Genomic DNA, 24865 nt, shown 5'->3' with positions numbered 1-24865 from the left:
TTTATGCTTTCGGGGGGAGTGCCGTTTTGTCTCTGAGGTGTTGGGGAAGCTGTCACATCCTGTTGTCTGGTCCATCATGACGCCCCTGTGTTAAAAAACAGATAATCGGAGGCCCCGGAGGCTTTTTGGAGGATAAGCGCAACGTGTGGGGGGAAAGGCAAAGACACCGTGTGAACGCTGAGACTAGCCATGCGACGTGCACCGTGCACGGTATCAGGCACAGTTCACACTTCAATGGGTGATCACAGTGTTCGTATAGAAGGTGATGCATGTCAAGAGCCTTCGAACAAAAGTTAATTAGACCCACAAGTTAGTCAGTTATGTTGTACTGTATACTGTATTATGAGAATCAACAGTTTTTATTTTTTATTTTACTACAAGCAAGGCTAGTACAGCTAATCTAACTAACAGTTGGATGAACAGATACCCCTCTCTCCCCCCCCCCCCCCCCCCCCCCCCCCCCCCCCCCACATAAAAAATGCTGCCACCTTACACCCAACCGGATCAATAAAAGGGGTTTGAACTGACGACATTGCCATCCTTGGAGCCCGGCAGTGCAGTGGCATATATTATGTTCACTAAAGGTGCTGGAATAGAGGGTATGCGTGTGACATCATCATCATACCCGGAAGTTATGCGGGAATGCCTACTGAGTGGCAAAAACTACTTTCTGGCCTTGACAGCCCATACATCCAAACAGAAAAGTCCTATTTGATTGCATTAAATGACTTTAAACAACATTAAATTCAGAACGTTCATTAACCAAAATTGTATACTGCATTATGAAGACTCATTTTGAAAATGGAAGGTGGAAAACATACCCAATTTATTTTACTAGTAAAAGTATAAATACTGCAATATAGAAATACTGTCACAAGTAAAAGTCTGGAATTCAAAATGTACTTCAAGTACCAAAAGTAAAAGTACCCATTATGCAGAATGTCCCATTTCAAGTTTTCAAATGTATTTGGAAATAGCAATTCTGCAAGCTCACAATGCGTCACTTTGCGAGTCGCGACACATTGTGAGCTTGTAGATCGGCTATTTTCAAATGGCCGAAATGTGTATAGGGCTGAAATGAAATGAAATGAAATGAAATCTATATTTACCCAGGGTATCTGGGCTAAGCTCAATAACTTGTTTCCAGCCAGGCCCTGCTCATAGAACACATGTCATCGTAGTGGTTCAATGCCTTGTTCAGCGGTGGTAATTTTAACGTGTCGGACCGCTGATTCGAACTGGCGACCTTCCGGTATCAAGACCGCTCCGCTATCCGTTCGGCCACCGCTGCCACAGCTGAAGTGGTTAATGTAAGTTTTGTAATAATAATAACCAGAGTTGGGTGTAACTAGTAACGGAGTAATTAGTTACTGTAATCACACTACTTTGGTCGGTAACGAGTAATGTAACGACACTACTCCTCCAAATTGGTAATCACATTACAGTTACTGGTCTGGTCACTTTGGAAGTTACTAGTTACTTGTGTCCTGCATGCTGCTGCTTTCAGCAGTGTTGCGTTGGAGAATAATGCACACAACTAAGGAGATGAGTTGAACAGGTATACTGTGAGCTGAAAAGGTGCGCCGTTCCAGCAACGCACTATGCACATTACAAACTGGTGTCAGCAGCAGCAGCAACAACACACAAGACAACACAGCCTTACGGCACACTTTTCGTTACTGTCGTAACACCATGGGGAAAGTTAATATTTGCCTAGAACCTGTGGTACATGTACAGCTGGTGGTACCTGAGCCCCCTCTGGTGGTTTGATTGATTGATTGATTGACTGATTGATTGAATATTTTATTAGAAGTTTTGTTTCATAACAGTACAGTTCTCTGGTACAGGGTCAAGAGAACCACTGCACAAAATGGGCCTTTCCAAAAAAGTTTTGGAAAGGCCCATTTTGTTTTTGTCCTTCACTTGTTCAACAACCTGAATGGGTTGGATTGGGGGTCAAATCAACTAATGATTCCCGAGTGCGGCGCACGCTGTGGCTCACCGTTCCAAGAGATGGGTCAAATGTGGAGAACAAATTTCACTGCGGTAACGTCTGTGACTAATCGTACGACTTTGACTTTGACCTGGTATTAAAGAGCATAAAGAAAGATCTTGTGTATGTCCTTATTAGAATTATAAAGATTTGTTAAGTGGAGTAACGCAAAAGTAATGTAACAAGTAGTGTAACTAGTTACTTTCTCTAGGGAGTAATTCAAGTAATGTAAGGCATTACTTTTTTCAAAAGTAATGTGTAAGGTTTTTTGAGTAACGGACCCCAACTCTGATAATAACAAAGTAACTAGTAACTAAGTATTCAAATAAATGTAGTGGAGTGTAGTGGAATGTAGTGGACAATATTTGGATCCTAGATGTAGTGGAGTACATAAAGTAAAAGTATTGGAAATACTCAAATACCTAAACATTTTACTGAAGTAGCCTACCTAAGTAAACGTACTTAGCTACTTTACACCACTGGTTAATAAGCAGTGAATGGAAATCAATAGAACTATGATGGTAACCCTGCCGTGATCTTGCAGGAAGGTATTCATTTGATGGGGTTTCTGTCAAATACTGTAAAAAGGAAAGTCAAGAGAGTCGATGTGGGCATGTATACACAGCGCTCAGCATGCCACACGAGGCTCAGTTCAACACTCAACACAAGTCCCGCTCCACTCGGCTCTGTGGGAAACGAGGAGTGGTCTTTCTGACGGCAGTTATAACGCCAAATGACACCCGGGGGGATTGTTTACTCTAAATATGATTTAGTGATAAATGAACTCCGCTTCGGTCGTCCTCGGTCCTCCGCTTATATCCCCGTGTGAATCCACCAGGCATCCACTAGTGGTGGTGGTGAAGCGGTCACAAGGATAGGCCTCCGGATTCCCCCGGCTGGACTGTGAACATCTGCTGGGCCATTTAGCCAGCTAATGGATCAGTTTGGAAAGAGAGGGAGAAAGGGGGGGGAGAGGGGGTGAGAGGGGGGATGGGGGGGAGAGAACCAGAGAGAGCGAGAGAGAGAGCAGGGGAGGTGCAGGTGTTCCTAGGCCGAGCCAGAAGACATCAAAAACCCAAGGCCCAATCCAAGTCCACCAGAGCACACACTGAATGAGTCACGGCCTCTCGCAGATAATAAAACAAGCATAAAGTTTGCTTAGCCCATTTCCACCTGAGGGACCGATTCTACACAATGTCCTCTAAATCCCATAACAGTTTTCTGAGCGGGAGAAAATAAAGTTTCTATATCGGTGGTTCTCAAACTTTTCATGTCAAGGACCCCCAAAATGATATTTATTTGGCTGCGGATCCGCATCTCAAAATATGATGTTCCAGGGACCCCCCAGAAGCAAAGATTTGAGTCAAACATTCTCCCTTTAAGAAATATATATATATATATATTCAAAGATTTGCACACATTTTTCATGATTTTTCAAAAAAAAAAGCCCAAAGTATGAGACGATGGTTAAAGTGGTTAAAAGCTACAGTGACACGTACGGGCGTTTTTCCGGTCTTGGTGGGTTAGGGTACAGGTGGGGGTATTTCACACTGTACTCAGGAGAGCCCAGTCGCCAGCCCTGTGCAGGGAGAGGGGTAATTGGATGCAGATGGGAGGAGGTAAATGAAAGAATTTCGCAAAATATCTCGGCGGAATACCTAATGGGGACGGGACAGAAAAGGAAATTAAAAATTATTTGAAGCAGATGGACTGTTCTTTGTGAGTTTTTCTGTGTGTGTGTGTGTGTGTGTGTGTGTGTGTGTGTGTGTGTGTGTGTGTGTGTGTGTGTGTGTGTGTGTGTGTGTGTGTGTGTGTGTGTGTGTGTGTGTGTGTGTGTGTGTGTGTGTGTGTGTGTGTGTGTGTGTGTGTGTGTGTGTGTGTGTGTGTGTGTGTGTGTGTGTGTGTGTGTTGGGGGGCGGGTATTTATGGGAGCCGTGAAAGAAACGTGTCTGTTTATTTTGTGCTGCCATGAAATGAACGGCGTGCTGAGTTGCGCTTGTGTTAGTTTATGACTGCCTGGCCATTAGTCATAATTTAGGAGGTATTTGTTATCGATTCATGATTTAGCATGATTTATTGGTGCCTGTCAGGTTTCATTCAAAAGTCCACCCGTTTCATTTCTGCAACTGGGGCCCCAGAGTTTATGAAAAATATAAACAGCAAAGTTTTGGACAATATGTGGATACAGTTTCATTTGTAGGTCATTATGTAATGCCTTTGGTTTGAAATTTTAACAGTGCCTCGCTGTAATTCATTGGTTCCTGTTACTTCCTTATTGCCAGAAACAAGGAAATGAATTGTTCTAGAGAATACGCCATTAAGTCAGGATACACTTCATATGCTCGGAAATGTTGATGGGGGGAAATATCCCAAATCCCTCTGACTGCAGACGGCGTTTAAAAATGCTCAGTGTGGTCAACGTGTTATTAACAATTGATCAGGAACAGCAGTCGTGTTATGAGTCGGCATCCCGGGAGGATTTGTTAAAAAGCTGTTTGGTTCCTCTGTCCTCTGCAACTACAGCAAGCGTCATTAAACATGCAATTCCAGGGCTTCTGGGAACATAGGGGTTATAGGGCCGATATTGACCTAACATGTGGTTCATGTTTGAAAGAAATATCTCAAGATTACTGGCCTCATAACATAAAGAAGGTCAGCTAAATCCATTAGAGTTGTTTTGCATTGTGCTGTGAATCTGCTCATAGCTGTAGTGTGAACTACATTCTCCTGACTGTCAGGCTACGATCTTCACTGTCTCTCTTTGCTGTCACTTAGCATAGTTGTATTCTGCTTTCACAGCGCGACACGTCACGTGACAGTGTAAAACGGGGCTAAAAGTGGTTAAGTAGTTAAGAGGTAAATGGAGTAGTCTTTGCCACTGTTGTGTGGAGGTTACAACGGAGGTTGTTCGCTACTATTGTTTACTGTAAGGTGAGAAGATAATGGCTCCTGCAGGATTTCTGCACTCCTTTTAACAGCTACAATGATCTCTCACTGTCGTGGTTATTCCAAGAAATGTATGTGCTGTGCAGCAACAAGAACATGTGCCTCTGTAAGGACCAGACTCAGGCTGGAAATGTAAATGGTAGATATCATTGTACATTTCTGCAAATCAAAGGATACCTGTGGGTTGTTGTTTTTTTTAACCCAAAATATGTTGCATATCAAGGTTTCCAGATGCGTACCACTTAGACTCGATCCTAGATTCCCAAGATATTTCAAACTAGATTATTGTGCATAACTGAGAACGGATTATTTCCTATTCTCTGCCGATCGGTAGGCTATATGCAACTCTAACGGCGTAGAGTCAGCGGCGCCATGCTTTGTTTTGCTGAGAGACGTACAATGGTAATGTTTTGTTGTCTGGCCATAGTTGTCTAAAGCGTTACATTCACCCATTCTCACACGTGTCCACAAACCGACGGCAGAGGAAACTATGCAAGGCACCTACCTGCTCACAGTGTTTCCCAGCATTAACCTCAGGCCCTTTCTCACACACATTCAAATTACACTTACACACACACACACACACACGCACACACACACACACACACACACACACACACACACACACACACACACACACACACACACACACACACTCATTCTGCCACTCTATACTGTATGTCCCCCAGAGCACTGGGCCCTGGGGGTGAAACACATGAAGGAGAATGTTGTGAGAATTGTGAGAATAAAAACAATTCTCACCTTGAGATAAACAACAGACATGGTCGGCAGGGCAGTGCAGACCCTTTATGTTGCGCTTAAGGAACGAGGGATTCAACAGCGGTGGCATTGCCTGCAGCTGTTATTATGTGTAACGTTTCATGTTATATATGAAATCCAATGAGTTATGAAAAGGTTTTTTTAAATGGAAATCTGGTACAAAAGTTATTTGGATGACTAACATAATTACCTAAATACACTGCAAAATCATTGTAAAATAGACTGAATTGTAATCGGCACCATTTCATTTAAATATATATCTGATACTATATGCATCAGTCTAATTCATGTCATCTTTCTTTTTCCGTTATTGTACCATTGATGAATGTTTTGTATCTTAAACGGTCTCTACCTTTCAAGTCTCAGGTCGCCAAAAGCTAAAAACATATATTTGTATACAGTATTTTGTACACAAAGACAATTCATAGTGCTTTACCTAATATATAAGGCATAAAAAGTCAAAGGTGTACGTCGTACACCCTACACTTGTCCAGGGTACCCCAGGGGTCTATACTTGGTCCCCTCCTTTTTCCATCCGATCTACAAGATCTACAAGCTCACACAGCATAGTTCCGGGACATACTGTAAGCTTTGTAGATCTGCAATATTTGCCAAATGTATTTAACCATGTTAAATGGATTTAACATGGTTAAAGAAATAATGGAGAATGGAGAGAATAAAAAGTGGCATAGAATTGTAAAGATCAAAGTGCAAACGAAACTCACGGTGTGCAATGTTCTACCAGCGAAATGCAGGGCAACACTTACTCTGTTAAGTGTTGGAATAGTTCCAGTGGTTTGAGAATCTTAATAGTATGTAAGTTGTAGCCTAAATATAGAACTTGAATAGTGGCTGACAAAATAATGTGGTAATGGTGCCGACTGTCTCTCTATGCATGGATTGAAGCAGCCAGTCATGTAGTCAGGACTCAGGGGATATAAAGAAAATCCATCTGTGAACAAATCCATACATGCATCCCATACAGTACCTGTAGTTAAAGAAATTGTATAATGTTTATTTTATTTTATTGTATTTATTATTTTATTTTAAGTTATCAAGGTTTAACATGTGAATGTTTGGTTTTTGCTTCTTCTTCTTCTTCTTCTTCTTCAGAAAGTTGAAGATGGGGGAAAAAAACATGAAACACTTGTCTGTGCAGACACAAGGTCCTGCAGCCATGTGGTCATCTATATACCTCTGCAACGGTGGATTCCTGCAGCCATGATGTCACCTACCTCTGCAACGCAAGAAGGATTGCTTCTTTATCGGTAATGAAAAGAGGTACTCACATTTGTTACTTAAATACAAGTACCAAATGCTGAAATGTAGAAATGCTCTGTACAAGTGAAAGTCTGGTATTCAAAATATAGGGCCTACTTGAGTACTGATTATACAGAATGTCCCATTTCAAGTTTTCAAATGTATAAAAAAAATGATCTACAAGTAGATCAGCTATTTTCAAATAGCCAAAGTATATAGTGCTTTTGTAATACTACTCCAAATAAAGCTTTAGTTAGTGGAGTAAAAGTACAATATTTGCCTCTGAGATGTGGCGTAGAAGTAAAAGCATTGAAAACTGGATATACGCCAGTAAAGTAAAAACAAAATACCACAAAACTAAGTACAGTACTTAGTTACTTTACGTCGCTGTAGTTACTACGCACGCCGCACGCACACACACAAACATACACACTCCCAGATGCACGCCTACACGTGCATACACACATTATGCATTTGGCCCTCAGCCCTCACAAATCAAGAAATCCCCCCCACCCCCATAATGAAGGAGAACCTTTACTTAAATTGAATTGACATGTCAGCAGGAGTCCAGGGCTTTGGCATCATAATGGATGCCAACATACTTAACCCCACCATTTTAGACATTAACTTCACCACTGGCACTCCTGGGAAGAAGACGGCTTCTGGAAACACTTTTCTTACCCATGTGTGCTAATAGTAATCTCTCTCTCTCTCTCTCTCTCTCTGTGTCTCTCTCCTTTTTCTTTTCCTTTCTAGTGACTTAGCATAGGCGGTTGTGACTTTCTGGGAAGCCCAAGAGAGGACGAGTGATTAGGACAAGGGGGGAGAGAGAGAGACAGACAGAGGGAGAGAGCGAGAGAGAGAGAGCGATATTGAAAGAGATATTGAGAGAGAGACATAGTAGTTTGGTAAAAAACAAGTATGCTTGTACTAAGGCTGTAATGTAGTCAGGATGGTATCTGTCACTCAGCTTATTGCATGCTGATGACTCAGGGTACTTTCAGCTGTAAGCAGCTCCTGATTTATGGGCAGACGGTGAACTCCTGCGGGCAGAAAAAGGTAGGGGAGGGGAGGGAGATCACAGCCCTGCAACCGCAACAGGGCCTCCCTTTTTTGGCAGGGAGATCTGGGTGGGTGGGGGGGTGGATGCTAGAAAGATCGAGAGGGGGGAGGCCGAACCTGCATTTTTCCCTCATCATGCCAAACTGCTTTGCACGGCAATTAGCTGTGTCCTCATTTAGTCTGCCCCGTCCCAAAGGGTAATGAAAGTCATACATCATCTTCAGGCCCTGCTAATTATCCAGCTCAGTTGCAGGTAGGCTTTGTAACCGTGAGAAGGCCCTGTCGCCCTGATATTTATTGCTCTTCCAATAAGCGGGTAAAAAAATACTCTCTTGAAAGGTTGCCCGTACACCGCGCCTCACATCCTTGACATACCTTTTTGCAAATGTGCTAGTCAAAGGGGAAATGTCTTCATTCCACATAAATCATCTCTCTCTCTCTCTCTCTCTCTCTCCCCGGTCGGCGCTGCAGCAGCGAAACGTTCGGCCAGGGCTCTCCGCGCAAGTGCGGGGAAACCAGAGAACGTAAACATTTTGGGGGTCAGCTTGTCTGCGTTGATTTAAATGCGCATGGCTAATGGAGGAAACAGTGAAATACTGTACTCTGTACTAGTGAAGAGACATGGCCAAGGAGAGCCTGCGCATGACTGCCTGCTCCTGCTGTTTCCATGTCTATAATGGAGACTTTTTTTTTAACCCAGAACTATACCAGAACTATATATATATATATATATATATATATATATATATATATATTTTTTTTTATTAACAAACAAATCAAAGACATTTCTATAAATAAAACATAATGTGATAAGGAACTTTGCGACGCGTTGTACGTTGTAGATCTGCTATTTTCACTATAGTTGAACAGCTTGGGAACCACTGGACTATAGGACTTTGGCCATGTCTTGTGACCACCGCCCCCCTCCCCACCCCCAATACAAACTGACTGCAAAAATAACCTTAATAATAGAGAAAATATATCATCAATTATTTTTGAAACCAGATATAATCATTAAGGAAAGTTTATGCATGCACTATGTGTACTATGTAAACTCTTGTCTCCACCAGGCCGAAGGCATGGGGAGAGAGTATGTTTTGCACTCCGTCCGTGTGTGTGTGTGCGTCCGTCCTTCCTTCCTTCCTTCCGTCCGTCCGTCTGTTACCAGCTAATCTCCGGCACCGTTGGCCCGATCCATGCCAAACTTTGCACACACACTCCCTGGATGCCAACGACGAACCTCTGCCCCAAATATTCCTCAACGGCCTGTTATAGCGCCACCATGAGGCCCATTTAGGCAAAAAACATTTCTGTAGATTACTCGTACACATTTTATCCATACATCACACAATTCGTTATACACTATCTCCATAGTCATGTGATCAACACAGATCTGCACCATTTCCCATCTTCCTTCCTGATTGGCTAAGATTCGCTTCCAAAGCTCACATGATTGGTCCGTTTCGAACAAAATGCCACAAATCACAAACACAGTGTGCGATTTCCGTGAAATTATACACGCACATTTCCACTAGGCTGAGGACGACATGACACAATTTATTTTCCAAACCAGCCTCATGGTGGCGCTATAACAGGGCAATTCCTGTTTTTACCTATAACTGCATCGTTCTGTGTACAACTTTGTATGCGCACTCCCTAGAGGCATGGAAAAACATTTTCCCTGCATCCCTCCACATCTGCCGGTTATAGCGCCACCATGAGGCCGATTTCTGCAAAACACATTGTTTATAATAGTCGCACAGATTTCATCCAAATCTCATGCAAATCGGTATACATGATCTCTGTAGTCATGTGATCAAGACGAGTCTGTTTGATTTCTCAGATTCTACACTGATTGGCTAAGATTGCCTTCCAAAGTCTTCAGGAGTGGCTTGTTTTGTACAAAATGCTGCACATGTCCTGCTCATCCAGAATTCTATCCTCAGAGATGCTATGAGTGATCTGACTCTGCATTTCCTCAACACAATGAAGAAAATTGTTGCAAAAAACAAACAAACATGTTTATATCACTCCTAAACATTTTGCCAAACACAATCACACACACTCCTATCCTCCTGGTGGAGACCTGTGCCCAGAAGGGCACTTTTTCTAGTTTTCCATGTTCCAGCCATTCAGTTGCAAAAAAAATGTTTTTTTAATAATTAATAATTTGGGGACCCCCCAAAATAATTTGGAGAGGGGTCGCGACCCACGGGTTGAGAACCCCTGGACTATGATGACATGACCAGACTAGGAACACCATGCAGTAGAGTGTATCTAAGTACATTTACTTGAAGGAAAAACAAATTAGTATCCGTACTGTACTTGAGTATTTGTATTTTTTAGGTCCAGGTTAAGGTTAAGCTTCTTAGGTCAGGATTTCGAAGGCCTAAATGGGTTAATGTGGGGCGGACCCACCCTACTCATGGGGCTGTTGTTACAACCCCTGTGAGCTTAAGCCCCACCCCTAACACACACACACACACACACACACACACCCTAGCTTTACACCACTGGCCCACAATAACTGTTGTCATCACCTGCTCCGGTTCGCAGCAACGTGACTCAGGGGATCAAATGCGGAGTGAGAAGGAATCTGTTTTGGCCGAATGATTGTAGTAGTCCCCCCCCCCCCCTCCCCTACTGTCACACTCATACACCCCATGGTTCCATTCGCCTTGAGCCTGACAGCCAGAGCAGTCTGGGTGTTGGAGGAGAGAGAGAGAGAGAGAGAGAGAGAGAGAGAGAGAGAGAGAGAGAGAGGAGACTAATTGTCAAGGTTATGCCTCCGAAGATGATTGATGCCAGGCTGGGCCTTCCTGTCAGGCTGTCAGGAGGCAGGAATGTTTAATGTTCTCATTATTGGTAACGCTGTTGTGTATATTTCTCTGTCAGCGCCGCCGAGCCATCTCAACTGCCAGAGCACTTCAAAGGCCTACAGGTCATTTATCTTCCCCTGACGCTCCCAATGCTCAGCCTAAGCTGAGTGCCAGTGATTTGTTATGACTTGAGAGCCAGGCTGACAGACAGGTCCTGTGTGAGGAGGAGAGAGAGGGGTGGCGGGGAGGGGAGGGGAAGGGGTGGGGGGGTGGGGGGGAAAGGGATTCCTTTTTGTCACACTGCGAAAACATCAATGTTCCCGTAATGGGCTACAACTGTCAGCGGAGGCCAGCACCTGACAGTCGTGTGGCCTCACTAATTTGCAGTCCCCGTGACTCTCGCACTCTTCCCAGTTTAGATCTGGTCGCGGCCCCGGTGTCACAAACAAACAGGGACGGCACGGCGTCTGGCCGGCGTGCTCGCCGCCGGGCGGGCGGGGGAGACGGGGACAGGGACGGGGACAGGCGGCGGACGGACAGACGGTCTCCGCTAATTAAGGACTTCTCGTCGTTTTGTATTAATCGCAGAGGAAACCGCCACATGCTCTCTTTTTTTAATGTCAGGGGGGCTGAGATGAAGTCTGGGGGGGGGGAATAAATATATAAATAAATAACCGAGCGATCGAGTCACACGACGACGGAGAGGAAGATGCAGTGTGGCTGTGGAGAAGTGTCCAGAGCATGCTGGGAATTAGAGCAGAGAGAGAGAGAGAGAGAGAGAGAGAGAATATTAGACAGAGGAAGGCTGTAGGGAAGGAGAGTGTGTGTGTGTGTGTGTGTGTGTGTGTGTGTGTGTGTGTGTGTGTGTGTGTGTGTGTGTGTGTGTGTGTGTGTGTGTGTGTGTGTGTGTGTGTGTGTGTGTGTGTGTGTGTGTGTGTGTGTGTGTGTGTGTGTGTGTGTGTGTGTGTGTGTGTGGCGTGGCGTGGGGGGGGGGAGCGAGGAATGGAGGAAAATAAAAAAGGTGCATGAGGGGAGGGGCATTGGTGGAGGGGAGGGGCATGGCGAGAGAGAGAGAGAGAGAGGAAAATCAGATCTTTGTTTCCCTTCCCAGGCCATGACATGATTAATCGTTTTCTTCTCATCTAATTTTGGAACATGAAAAACAGCACATTTGTCTCGAAGAAAAATGATGTGCCGGCCGCACCGTGCAGATGGAAATTTCAAGCCCCCGAAAAAAAAGATTAAAGTGAAATTCCACTCCTTAGACCTAATCATGAGTTGTAGATTATACTGTCGCTTTAACCAGATGGTGGGTTTGATTCCCCCGGCCTCCCTTCCTTATATTAATGAATACTAGACTGTTATATTTGACTTTGGTAAGTGAAATGTCCATCAGGGCCTAATGGACTGCCAGCCATAGCAACACACGCCGCACCTCTCTCTGCCCTTCCTGCATTTTTCACATCTCAGACACTGCTAGCCCCGGTGCTACGTATAGAACATTGTGCTTCCTCTTCGATTTCTCACGCCGTTGTCGCCCGACCGCCCTGCCTGCGTGCTCGCTTGCAAAATATTTTCACACAGTAGGTGGGGGACAAGAACAAACTTGTGTCCACAGCTAATTTCCTCCCATAGGTCAGGGCCATAACTCTGGGCTTTAGAGGTGTCACCTGGGGCAGGGCATGGGGACGGGAACTCAATAGTAACGTGATTAAACCTCCAGTCAATATGACTGCATGCACACGGCAGTATGTTAACCAACCTAATTATGAGAGGGGTGATAAAGGGACGAGTGGGTGGCCGCCCGGCCGTCTCATCTCGACCCACACGAGGAGGCTATACCCCGCCTGTGGCCCTATCCTCTCAATGCCACACACACACATACGTGCACCCACACACACACACACTCGGACATACACACGTGCACCACACACACACACGCGCACGCACGTATTTCATCTCAGGACAAGCCCATTTTTCACTCGCCACCGACAAATTGGGTTAGATGATTAGTTGTAGCCAGCCACCCACCGCAACGCTAGGAAGTTGTCTCTAATATTATCCCAGTATTTTTAGAGGAGAGATGGATTTATATGCGTTGCATAACGACGTCTTGTTATGACATTCTGTTCCCATCAGCGTAGCTTGATGACAGACTACGGTATCTATTAAATAACTGTGACTGAACTAATTTCGGTTTCTGCGCGCGGGGCCCCTCTCCCCTTGTGCTCGACGGCAAAACAACTGACATCAGCTTTATTTAACGCTACTATCCATTATTCTTTGTTCCATCTGTTTACCTCAGGGAACGGTTCCACCCTGTGAAGATAACAGACACGAGGCTTTTTTTGGATAGCTGTGTGGGTCGCTTTGGCCGCGGCTGGAGAACCCTGCGGCCCTTTTCATGCCTTGGCTAACTTTTCGTGACATCGCGAGGCTTAAGGTAATTCCCGAGTAATTTTTTTCTGGACTTGGTTTTGTCCGTGCAAGTTGATGAATTCTCGTGGCAGACTGCCACCGACTCCTTATTCTCTAATATAGAAAAATGCAAATGTTTGGGGGGGGGGGGGGGGGGGGGGGGGGGGGGGTAGAAAAATGGAGGGAGTCACCGGCACAAAACTTAATTCATGAATGTGCCAGCCGTACACTCAAAAACAAACGGCCCCCTGAAAAACTTGGACGGCGCCGCGAAACCCACGAATGCGAACAGAGGGAGACAGAGAGAGCACAATGCCAATATGTCACACGCTAAATAGTTTTAAATTAGGGCCTGTATACGCCTGTTGGAGACTACATTCATCATACTCAACGTTGGTCTGTTTCTTGCAACCCTGGCAGTAAGAGCTTCCACATGCCAGCGTCGGCGCTGGGGAGAAACAGAATCGGGTTATCAGCAGAGGTTTACTTGTCTTTAATCAGCCTGTAGCTAATTACCAGGCTTCCACACGGCGTGGCCATAAGTCATTAATCATACAGGGGCGTCTGGGAGCTCTCAGCCTGGTCCCGGACCAATGCAGCAGACAGGAGCTACCCCTTTTCCATGATGGAGCTCTCTTCTCCTCTCCCTCTCTCTCTCTCTCTCTCTCTCTCTCTCTCGGGCCACTGGCGTCGTCCATTAGGGTGTAAATTACAGGCCTTCGTCCTGGACGGCCCAAACAAAGGCCCACTGTTGTACTTCCTGTTTCTCTTCCCCGTTGGCCTCCTTTATACGGCTGTCTGACAAAGGATGACTTCACCACTACTTAAGCAGAACTCACGTGCACGCGCGCGCACACACACACACACACACACACACACACACACACACACACACACACACACACACACACACACACACACACACACACACACACACACACACGTACTTGAATGCGTTTGTCTACTTCTTATGTTGACACATAATGTCAATCAACGAAACCCCCGCGCCGTGGATGATGTCGTCGGTTGCTTTAGCAAGCAAGAAACTCGTGTTCGCTAGTTAAGCTTGACTGACGTGGAGTTCAATCAAAAGTTGCCCACGGTAGAAAAAAAAAGTGTGCCGGTAATATTTCAACGGTGAAAGTGGAAGTTGAGAAATAAAATTGTCATTTAGTCGGTCAGGTGATCTATCATTCCTGTCCTGTGCAGCTCTAGCGACACCCTCGCTCACAGTGTGGTGTGACTGAATGGACCAGCTATAGGGGCTGTTTTCAAATTATTACGCAGGGGTGCTGCTGCCAAGGTCTCCGGCGAGGATCCATCCACGACGCCTTTTGACGTGAACATTTTTAATCTGCTGTCCAGATAGGTAGAAAACGCTCCTCGTCTTATATACGTTGACTGACTGTCAGAGACGGATTAATCTGTTGGAATATTTCCATCATTACGTCCACCATCCAACACCAGCTGTAAAATATATTATCCCATTTTGGGCGGGAATCCCTTTTGATGTTTTAAGCATTATGTTTATGTTATACCTTAAGCTATTGAAAAATAGCAGAACTACATAGCTCATAGCGCGGAGCTTGTAGGTCTGCGAGCTTGTAGGGGGGTCCCTGGAACAACATATTTTCAGATGGGGGTCGACGGCCAATTACATATATTTTTGGGGCGTCCTTGACATGAAAATGTTTGAGAACGACTGACATAGAAACATAGGGTTTATCAGAAAACTGTCAGGATTTAGAAGACATTTGTAGAATCGTTCCCAGGTCTAAATGGGTTAAGGGACAACTAGAAGGAGAGAGACGGGGGGGGGGGAGAGAGAGAGAGAGAGAGGGGAGAAGAGGATGTCTTCTTCCACGGCGCTGACCTCTCAGACAGATCCATTCAGCGTCCTCCATCACTCTTTGACAGGTGACGTTTCCTGCGACCCGGCGCCGTTTCCGTCTCGCTGGAAATGCCGTGCCAAAACGTATACACATACATGCATCATTCCTGCACAGAAACCCTTGAAAAAAGGGGGCTGGCAACTGTAAAGTGAGGCTTTCAGCCTCTTTTCATGCTCCGGCATAGCTGACTGCCATAAGTTGGCCCGACTCAGTGTATACCTGCTGGAACACAAAACATCCCTTTGTGTGCGCTCGCTCGCCGCTTCTTTTTTTTTTGCACGTGGCGGAGGCCCGAAACTGTTTCTCATCATGAAATAACACACACGCACTGGCGAGCACAACACGCGGCGTTAAGTGGAATTCTTCACGTTTTGCCCGTAACGGCTGTAGTCAGGTACTGAGTGATGTTGCCATGCACACTGCATACCTCATTTCTTACCTATGGTAAAGGTGGCGGGGGGGTGGTGTGTGTATGCAAGGCGGCGGTGGGGGGGGGGGTGCTTCTACGAATGTTCAGTGCAAGGTTGTGAAGACAGACGGTGCGTCATGTAAAAGTAAAAGAGTGGCATCAAATGAAAGATTGTTTAAAGTCAGAGCTGCCAACACTTTATGCCCATCATTTATCTTGTTACCGATACATCAAATTCACTTCATGGCGGAGTCATAAAAATGTATGAGAATGTAAATGGCTGAGTGACCCATTCATCTTGTTTAAAGTGGCAAATGTAACATGCTTCTCATCCTGGGTGATAAAGTTATACTTCACTCCTTTATGAAGGATTCATTGTTGATGGTAAAAATGCTGTGAATTTCATTATGTTGGCAGGTAGAGTGGCTCTCTCGCAGGGCACTTCCTGGTGCATGGGTCTACGGCGGCACGCAAATCACTCCAAGCGGTCTCGTCACGGAGCAGAGCACGCCATGCTAGACCCATCAGGGAAAAAGTCTGCTTTCTGTCCTGACATCGCGGCTGTCGCCATTTTTGACAAAAGCCAAAACCATTGTGCTGACCAAGTCCAAATGAATGCTGGTCTACTTTCGAGGCAATGCGTGCGAAAAATTCAAAGTTATATGTAATTTCTACTGCCAGTGCTTATCCATGATGACATCGTATCTTCACAAAATGCCATTAATCAATATGATTTTCTCACAAGAGGCAACGTGATTACAAATGATTCGCATTTGATTTCTCTCGCTGTAAAACCGGGGGAAGCATCCGTGTAATTTTATAGGTGCGTGCTGGCACGCTATTCATGCACATTTGTATGAAAAAGTGTGCAAGGCGGGTTCTTAACGGGTTCTAAAAAATAATACTTGACGACCAAAATGCAACTATACCACTAGCCCAACATTTCTACTGAGCACAGTGAGGGGTCAGTGAATCAAAGCGTGCACGCATGCACACGTACTGCGTACACACACACACACACACACACATATGTACACACTGACGCCCTCACACACACATGCATGCTTCCAGACACACGTGCGCGCACCCGCATGCACACATTGCAGTCGACACAGGGCAGTACACTGAGGTGGTTTATGCTTCTTGTCAGTCGGAGAGCGTGATGAAGTAATGATTAATATAGGGGATGTTTGGAAATGTAAATGTGCGCTGCAGCACAAATAAACCAGGGGGGTTTCTGGGGATGATTAAATGGACATTTCACGGTTGATTGAGCATGCAAAAAGTCATCCATTTCCCCCCCCTAACTCTGTAAACAGCAACGCCGGGCCCCCTTTTTCCTGTGAAGTATATGATGGTCGTTGTGGGTTTATATGCACACACAGGCCATTGAAGACGAATGAGTGCCTCAATTTATATAACCGCTGGGATCTCCTGATTAGGTAATTTATATGGAGGACAGGTTTATAACTGCTAACTTACCGTCGTGTCCTGCAACAATTATTTCTGAAATCCGGCTGTAAAAGCACACAGTAAATTCCACATTTTTCTTTTTGCTGTCATCAGGAGCCCATAACCTGAGATCTGATTTTCAATAAATCCCTTTTATGAAACGGAGGGCAATTACGCCGAGAGAGAGAGAGTCTGCAAATTGATCCTATATCTGTGAACGGCGGCACGAGTCACGACCGCTATCCCACCTATAGCAGACTTTCAGTGTGAAGGAATAGATCTTCAACTGTACAGTAGATGTTCCTCATATGAGGAATAGATCTTGCAGACCAATGTAGATGCTCCTGATATGAGGAATACCGGTCGTTCTTCCCACCTGTTATGAGGCTTGGAGAAGGACCTCAGAGAAAAATGGATCTCGGGAGCAGTGTTGATTTTGACAGCAAATTTCCTTTAGTTTTTGTCATATTTTAGTCATCTGAAAGGTTTTACTGTTAGTCAGAGTTACTGTCGAAGTGTCCTTGAGCAAGACTGAACCCCTAATTGCTCCTGATGTGCTGGTTGGTGCCTTGCATGGTTTTCGCTGCCATCGGTGTATGAATGTGCGTGTGAATGGGTGAATGTAATGCACAATCTCTGTAAAGCACCTTGGATAAAGGTGCTATATAAATGCACCATTTAGCATTTACCATTTAGTCTAGTTTTAAAGTCTAGTCTTCGACTAAATATCATAAGATTTTAGTCGCCTTGATGGTGTCGTAATGCCTGATTTTACACTGTTGCATTCTGAAAATACGATCTACAAGCTCACGACACATCGCAGCGCGACACGTTATGAGCTTGTAGACTTACTATTTTCAGAGCGTAACACCCAAGCCCCAACCAAACACGCACGCACACGCACGGAATGAGACTACATACACATTTTACTTTGATCAACTCTTACTTTTTCCCCTCCAATTTATTCATTTCCAATTTCCCCCATGTGTATTTCTGTCCCTGTCGCAGCTGATGGAATGGAGTGGTGGAATCGAACCCCAGTCTCCACGGTGGTGGGCAGGTACTTTACCCAGCGGCGTACCTAGACGTCAGTATAGGCCCCCACGCAGGCTGGTCAGCGCAGGCTCCCCGACAGCAGTACAGTAAGTATTTGTGAACGTACCTGCCACGATTGTGAACAGAGCAGCTGCAGCGCAGTCAGGGGAGCCCACTTTACCCTCGCCTTTTCTGACTTCCTCCATGTTATTAGCCTACACCAGGGGTGGGCAACTTTGACGATGGAGACGGAGAGGGCCTTTATATTTCCATGTTCACTCCAGAGGGGCCACATTGCATGCATGTCGTAGCAAAAATAGCCGATCTACAAGTTCAAAACGTGTCGCATAGCAACGCGTTTTGTACTTGTAGATCAGCTATTTTTGCTATATTTGAATTGAAATCCTGAAAAGTCATTTTAACTAAATACAAATATATTGGACATAAAAAAGACTATTTTTTTTTAATACTACTCAGCAAGCTACTAATTTAGACTAAGTAATTAAAGTGGGTCATGTTTGCATATTTGGAATTGTAACAGCTGAAATCAATAACATATTAGTATTCAGAAATGAATCTGAGGGCCACATTAAGTGAAGGTGGGGGCCGCATGTGGGGGGGGGGGGGGGCTATAGTGTCGCCCCTGACTCTACCCCTGCGCCACCCAGACGCACACAAACATTTTACTGTTGGATAATCAGTGATACCAAAATTTGCTAAACAAAATTGTGACAAAAATGATCGACAACCCCAAAGTAAGAGTAGTCGCAGGAGCATGAATGAAGTGTCACTCTTTAGTCACGTATCGACAATGCACATATCCTGTTACGTTTGGTTTGCATACCATTAACATGCATTAGAGCCGTCGGCTACGACGTTGTGATGACAGAGCCAAATGTAATCATCAAAGGCGCAGTCGGGCTGTCAGACGGCTTGTTTTCACAACGACCTGGTGACAGAAGGGAGATGAGATTGACTTTAGATAACAGCAGTTAAAAAATTTCTTCATTATTAAAGTAGAACAAAGAGGACCAAGGCAACGGCACTTATGTTTGCGTTTAATGAAGGCCATCCATCATGTGGCCCTGCAGGGTATCTGTCACCTCTCACAGGCACTACAGTACACAGGAACAATACCTCGGCGGAACTTACTGGCTGTTAAGTAAACAACAATGGAGCAAAGCTCTCACGGGCCAAATGTCTCCGAGGACCTCCTGGGGAACCTGCTGAAGCCACGTCGACGAGTCACGCTTCTTATGCTCTTAAAATAATAAAAGTAGTATAATACTTTTGGCAGCTCAGCGCACAAAAGGAGCTGGCTGTTCAGAAGGGAGAGATCGGGCTACTTGGATTTGCTCATCGGACGAAACCATTGGTGTAAATTAACTGAGTACTGTACTTAAGTACAATTTTGAGTATTTCCAATTTCCAGTACTTTCACTTCTACTCCACTACATCTCGGATCCAAATTTACTCCACTACATTTATTTAAAAAACTTTAGTTACTAGTTACTTTGTAGGTTTTGACTCTTATTACACTACATACATTAACCATTTCATATTTCGGCCATTTGAAAACAGCCGATTTACAAGCTCACAATGCGTCGCGAAGTCATTGATCAGTGATTGTGAAAATAGCAGACTGTATATCTGCTCATTTCAAATCATTTTTATACATTTTAGGCATTTAAAAACTGGACATTCTGCATAATGACTACTTTCTACTTTTGGTACATTAAGTACATTTTGATACCAATACTTTTGTACTGTAAATTTTGAATTCTGGACAAAGTATTTCTATATTGCAGAATTGATACATTAACTTAAGTTGTGAGTACCGGTACTTTTTCCAACACTCGACAAAAGTGTCTTATCAATTCAACCTATCATTTAGATGCAGAACGAGCAACTGAACTCCCCCCTCAATGTTCATTTCATTTGATTCAAGTGTAAAAATTGACCCACATTGACCGTTGGGTGTCTTTGGGGTCCATTTTTACACCCTCAGAGTTAAAACGGACACTGAAGATTTCACTGTGACTGCATGAGTGGAGTTGCTGTATATCACCCTGCAGAGAACCGGTTTGGCAGGTTATTCATCCCTGCTATATGTAGAAAATGAGATTCTGTTTGGTGTTCGAAGTGCCACGGGCGGAAAAAAAATAACTTAACCCATTATCCACCCACCTTGTACCTTAGTCACAATACAATAATATCACAGTAAGTGCCACTTGTTTGTAATAATTGAGTAAGCCTAATTAGACAATAACTACACCGCACTCTTTTATTGTATGTAGTTACTCAAAGAGTGGGTAAAATAGCCTACAATAAAATAAGAATCTCACTTGAAATTGAAACTATGGTATATATGCAGTCCAGCAATCACGGCAAATGGGTTTTGACGTTTCTTTCAGTGTTCGGTGGTTTGTGCTCTGGACAGCATCTGGTGAGAAGTGGATGTGTGCTATTAACAAGTCCTCTGGTTGGAGTCCTGGGCCCAGCGTGGCTGCTTGTAAATGGCACTTTCTTATGGAGACAAATCACCCGCTGGTTAGAGTTTCAATGAAAGGAGATACAGTCGGAGTACATAAATATAGCCTTAGGAAGCACCGCTAACCATGCAATACGCAAAAGGATAGACTTTTTGTGGCTGCAGGGGCCAATTTTAACTCTTAGTAGACTCACGACAGCGGAATGTATGGAAGTTAAACATCTGAGGCTGAATCTAACCTGAATGGAAGGCGGGCTTGGAGTCCAGCAGGCACAGGTAACAGAGTAGAGTAAGACCAATGGTTCCCAAAACGGGTCCAGGTGTGCCTTGGGGTTTTGTGTTGACCACACATTATTAACCATACAAAATGGTTATGTGTGGTCTTTTCATGTACTACTATGGGCAAACACAAAGGAGACCACAGCACACCTGTGTTCTTCTGGTGTTTTTTATGCCTAAATTATCTTAGGATGATGTTGGTTTCCTGCCCATTTGAATACTTTTTGTGGCTGAGCTGTGCGGCCGCAACCTTCTCATCTCCATTTACTACTATACACCTGTACTTTGTGTGCACTCATTTCCCAATACAGAGGCAATTCTACCCCCTTTCACCACTTTCAGCCCGATGTGCCCATTTTGGGGCATTTTGAATTGAAGCTCATCACAATGTGACATGGTGTGAGCTTGTAGAATTGCAAATGTATTTATTTGCTTATTTACTTACTTACTTTGTACAGAATCGGACTTGAATGGTTAAAAATATATGCTTACAGAATGATAAGAGCGATAACATGTATTATAAAGAGGATATTTTTTGCCTGGATGTGAATACAGGTGTGTTTTTGTCTTGCCCTTTGCTGTGCCTTCTTGGACACAAAAGCTTTGAACGCCGGACTGCGGTAGACAATACGAAGGGCAACGCCGTTAATATACTGTCTCTACTACATATAATGTACATGTGAAACGGTATACAGAGGAGGGAAGAGGAGGGAACTATTCCAATGATTTGTGAATGCTTATTAAAACATGACAGGCACGGCCTAATGGGTGTGAGGACTAGGGCTTAATGTGTGAACAGGCGTAACATGTAGAATTAATAAGAGCTGCGAGAGAACACAAAACAAGACAAAGGGAATTGTCAGGAAGTGAAATCCAGGTTGACTTTTCCGAGGATAGAACACAAATTAGATTATGGTCGCATTAGATGTTCCTACATCTGGCCCCCCTTTCATGTTATCACCCCTACAGTGGTGGGAAAAGTACTCCAACGTTTTACTTAAGAAAGAGTATCAATACTGCAATGTAATAATACTCTGTCACAAGTGAAAGTCCGGAATTCAATATGTACTTGAGTAAAAGTGCATCAGGTATTGGCATCAAAATGTACTTAAAGTACCAAAAGTAAAATTACTCATAATGCATCGCAGCGCGACGCATTGTGAGCTTGTAGATCTGCTACTTTCAAATGGCCGAAATGTATGTAAGACTGAAGTGATTTAATGTATGTTTTGTAATAATAATTATAGTCTACAAACTAGTAACTAAAGTTTAAAAATATGTGTAGTGGAGTAAAAGTACAATATTGATCTGTACAGCACAATATATGACGAGATTCGAAGGCCACACAGCCACCTGAAAATCTAAGTAACTCTAGCAACTAAAGTTTTGAAATAGGCCTACTTATAGTGGAGTAAGACCCAAACCACACCAATGATTCGCCATGCAAATCCTTACAAACCAAACGCTTGAGAGTATTTGCATTTAGTTGCATGCAACCATTATCCCCAATGGCAGTTGCAAGGAGTTGCATTGGTGTGACATATTAAAACTGTTTTGATGCAAGGAGTTGCAACTAGTTGCATTGGTGTGGTTTGGGCCTAACAAACAACATTTGCCTCTGAGCGGTAGTGGAGTATAACTAAATTATTTTAAAACAGAAAAAGCAAATACTCAAGTAAAGTGCCTCAAAATTGTACTTAAGTACAGTACTTGAGTAAATTTACTTTGTTACTTGAACGATTGAGCGATACTGATAAGCGTTACTAACGATGTTCTGCAGTCACCTCCATTGTGGAGAAGATGCCGTAACAAAGCAGTCGGTATGAAGGCGCGATGTAGTCTCCATCCTGGAATGTGATCATCTCAAGCTCTCTGCTGACAACACACTGACAGTGGAGTGCTTTTTTACTGCGAGACACTGTATCACACAAGCTTGTGGATCAAATTAGCGATTACAGCTTTGAAGTTCACAAGATTAAAAAAAGAAGAAGAAAAAACACTCCGCGTCTCACCAGCATGGCTGACTTCCCCGTCATCTTCGTATTTGCTCACAGCTGTCACATCGATTCTCCCTCCTTTCCGCCACAACAACAAGGAGATATTGTTATATCGTTTCAGGCTGAAAGCGTGCGTGTGCACTCAACCTGTCGAAACCCTGCTGGGTTTGTCTCGGGCTCCGAGGCGGGGATAACGCAGACAGCTAGCTGGGTTCTGTCTAAAAGGTATCTGTGAAATGAACACCATTGTGGTCGTCCGGAGTCCAAGTGAGTGGAATTAAGCAACAGGCCAACATTCATCAGTCGAGCGGCTGGATTATTTTGTTAACTGAGAGCATAATCAACAGGTGTTCCATAAGGTAAACACGGGGATGATTAATCGGCAGCGTATCATACCACCCCCTCCAAAGGCTACGTACTAACTGCATTGAACTGCCATGCAGCGCTGTTAAATATTAACAGAGTTAATATGTCAAGGTCTCTTGATTGGCAGCATCCATTACAAATATGAAGTCAAAACGACTCGGTTGTGAATTAATATTATTTTTGCTTTGTTTGCTGACCAAAGAGAGTGCACTCCCGTTGCATGCTGGCTCTATTTCTCTTTGAACTGGCATTTACGCTGACAGAAAACGGGCCTATTCATATTTCATAATGGGGATCCCACGTGAACACTAAAGGTAAATCACACATCAAATATTAAAGTAGTTTTTTTTTTTTTTTTTTTCACATCAGATGAATCTCATTGACTTTGTGTGTGTGTGTGTGTGTGTGTGTGTGTGTGTGTGTGTGTGTGTGCGTGTGCGTGTGCGTGTGCGTGTGCGTGTGCGTGCGCGTGCGCGTGCGCGTGCGTGTGCGTGTGCGTGTGCGTGTGTGTGTGTGTGTGTGCGCTAACAGACGAATGCAAGCACGCAGGCAGCGTATTCAAACACACCCCAGATTGCTTCTGTGGTTATGCAGTGTTTCACGACACCCTGTTTGCTATGAAATATTGAGCGGCTTATTAATCAGCGGTGAGAGAGGCCTCCCATCCATCCAGGCCCCTTTGCCTGCCTGCCCGTGGAACATTTTAAAAGCATGCAGGCCCATACAACAACCATTAAAAGCACAGAGCGCCCATATCACTGTAAATTATTTAGCTGGAAGAGCGTTGTAAATCAGTGTGTGTGTCATGCACTGAACATGGCATATGCCGGAGTGAAAAATGCATACGGGAGCGGCCATTCACACGCGGCGCTGAAAGCATGGCATTTAAAACCCTGTGTTGTCCGACATCTCTCCACAGTCCTGTCAGCTTCAGTCACAACTAATTTATTGTGGCTGATTATGATTATGAATGATCCATTTTGGGAATTTGCACAGTGGCACTCTGCTGGGTATTGTTCTCATGTAGTAGCCTACAGCCTACAGTGGCACTCTGCTGGGTATTGTTCTCATGTACAGTAGTAGCCTACTGCACAGTGGCACTCTGCTGGGTATTGTTCTCATGTAGTAGCCTACAGCTTTGGGCTACAGCTTATGTTTTGTTTCAAATCGATGCCTTTCTGCGTCGTCATTTCAAACAGCGAGACAAGCAAAGAAAAGATAGATTTTAATTGGGGTGAGACGTGATTAAGAAGAATATTGGATTAAATCGTTTTTTTTGTTTTTTTTATGATGTTAATGGTTACGTGAGGCCTGTTCAACTTGCACTCTATGAAATACTACCCCGGCATTTCAAACTAAACGTATTGTAGTTTGGACATAATCACTCTTTGCACAGCTATTCAAATAGTCTGCGTGTAATTTAGAGGGAAGAGTTATTCCTGATATGTCAGCGCTTGAGATCTGGCTCGTCGACAGACTTCAGTGTGACTGACACACTCATCAGACTGAGAATCCTTCTCGCCTGGGGGAACCGTGATGCCTGTCAAATAATGGATATCTTTTAATGTTCACGTCTCGAATGCATGTCACGGCAAATGCCAAGTCATAACATCAGTTATTACCTGGGTGTTCACTGTCTGAGGTTTACCTAAGGTTTCAAATGATC

The 24865-nt window shown here is 44.2% G+C and overlaps 1 long non-coding RNA gene across 2 annotated transcripts in view; it reads left to right on the top strand.

The window, feature by feature from the left end:
• LOC306930902 overlaps positions 1-24865 on the top strand; it is a 97161-nt gene that overhangs the window by 66939 nt on the left and 5357 nt on the right. For both annotated transcript variants that reach the window (XR_013790927.1, XR_013790928.1), the window contains exons 5-6: positions 6833-6987; positions 18040-18173. This is a non-coding gene — a long non-coding RNA (uncharacterized lncRNA). The remainder of the gene's footprint in view (positions 1-6832; positions 6988-18039; positions 18174-24865) is intronic.

Source organism: Electrona antarctica, assembly GCF_951216825.1.
Source record: "Electrona antarctica genome assembly, chromosome: 10".
Taxonomy (NCBI): Eukaryota; Metazoa; Chordata; class Actinopteri; order Myctophiformes; family Myctophidae; genus Electrona; species Electrona antarctica.
This window is presented reverse-complemented; position numbering and strand designations above follow the sequence as displayed.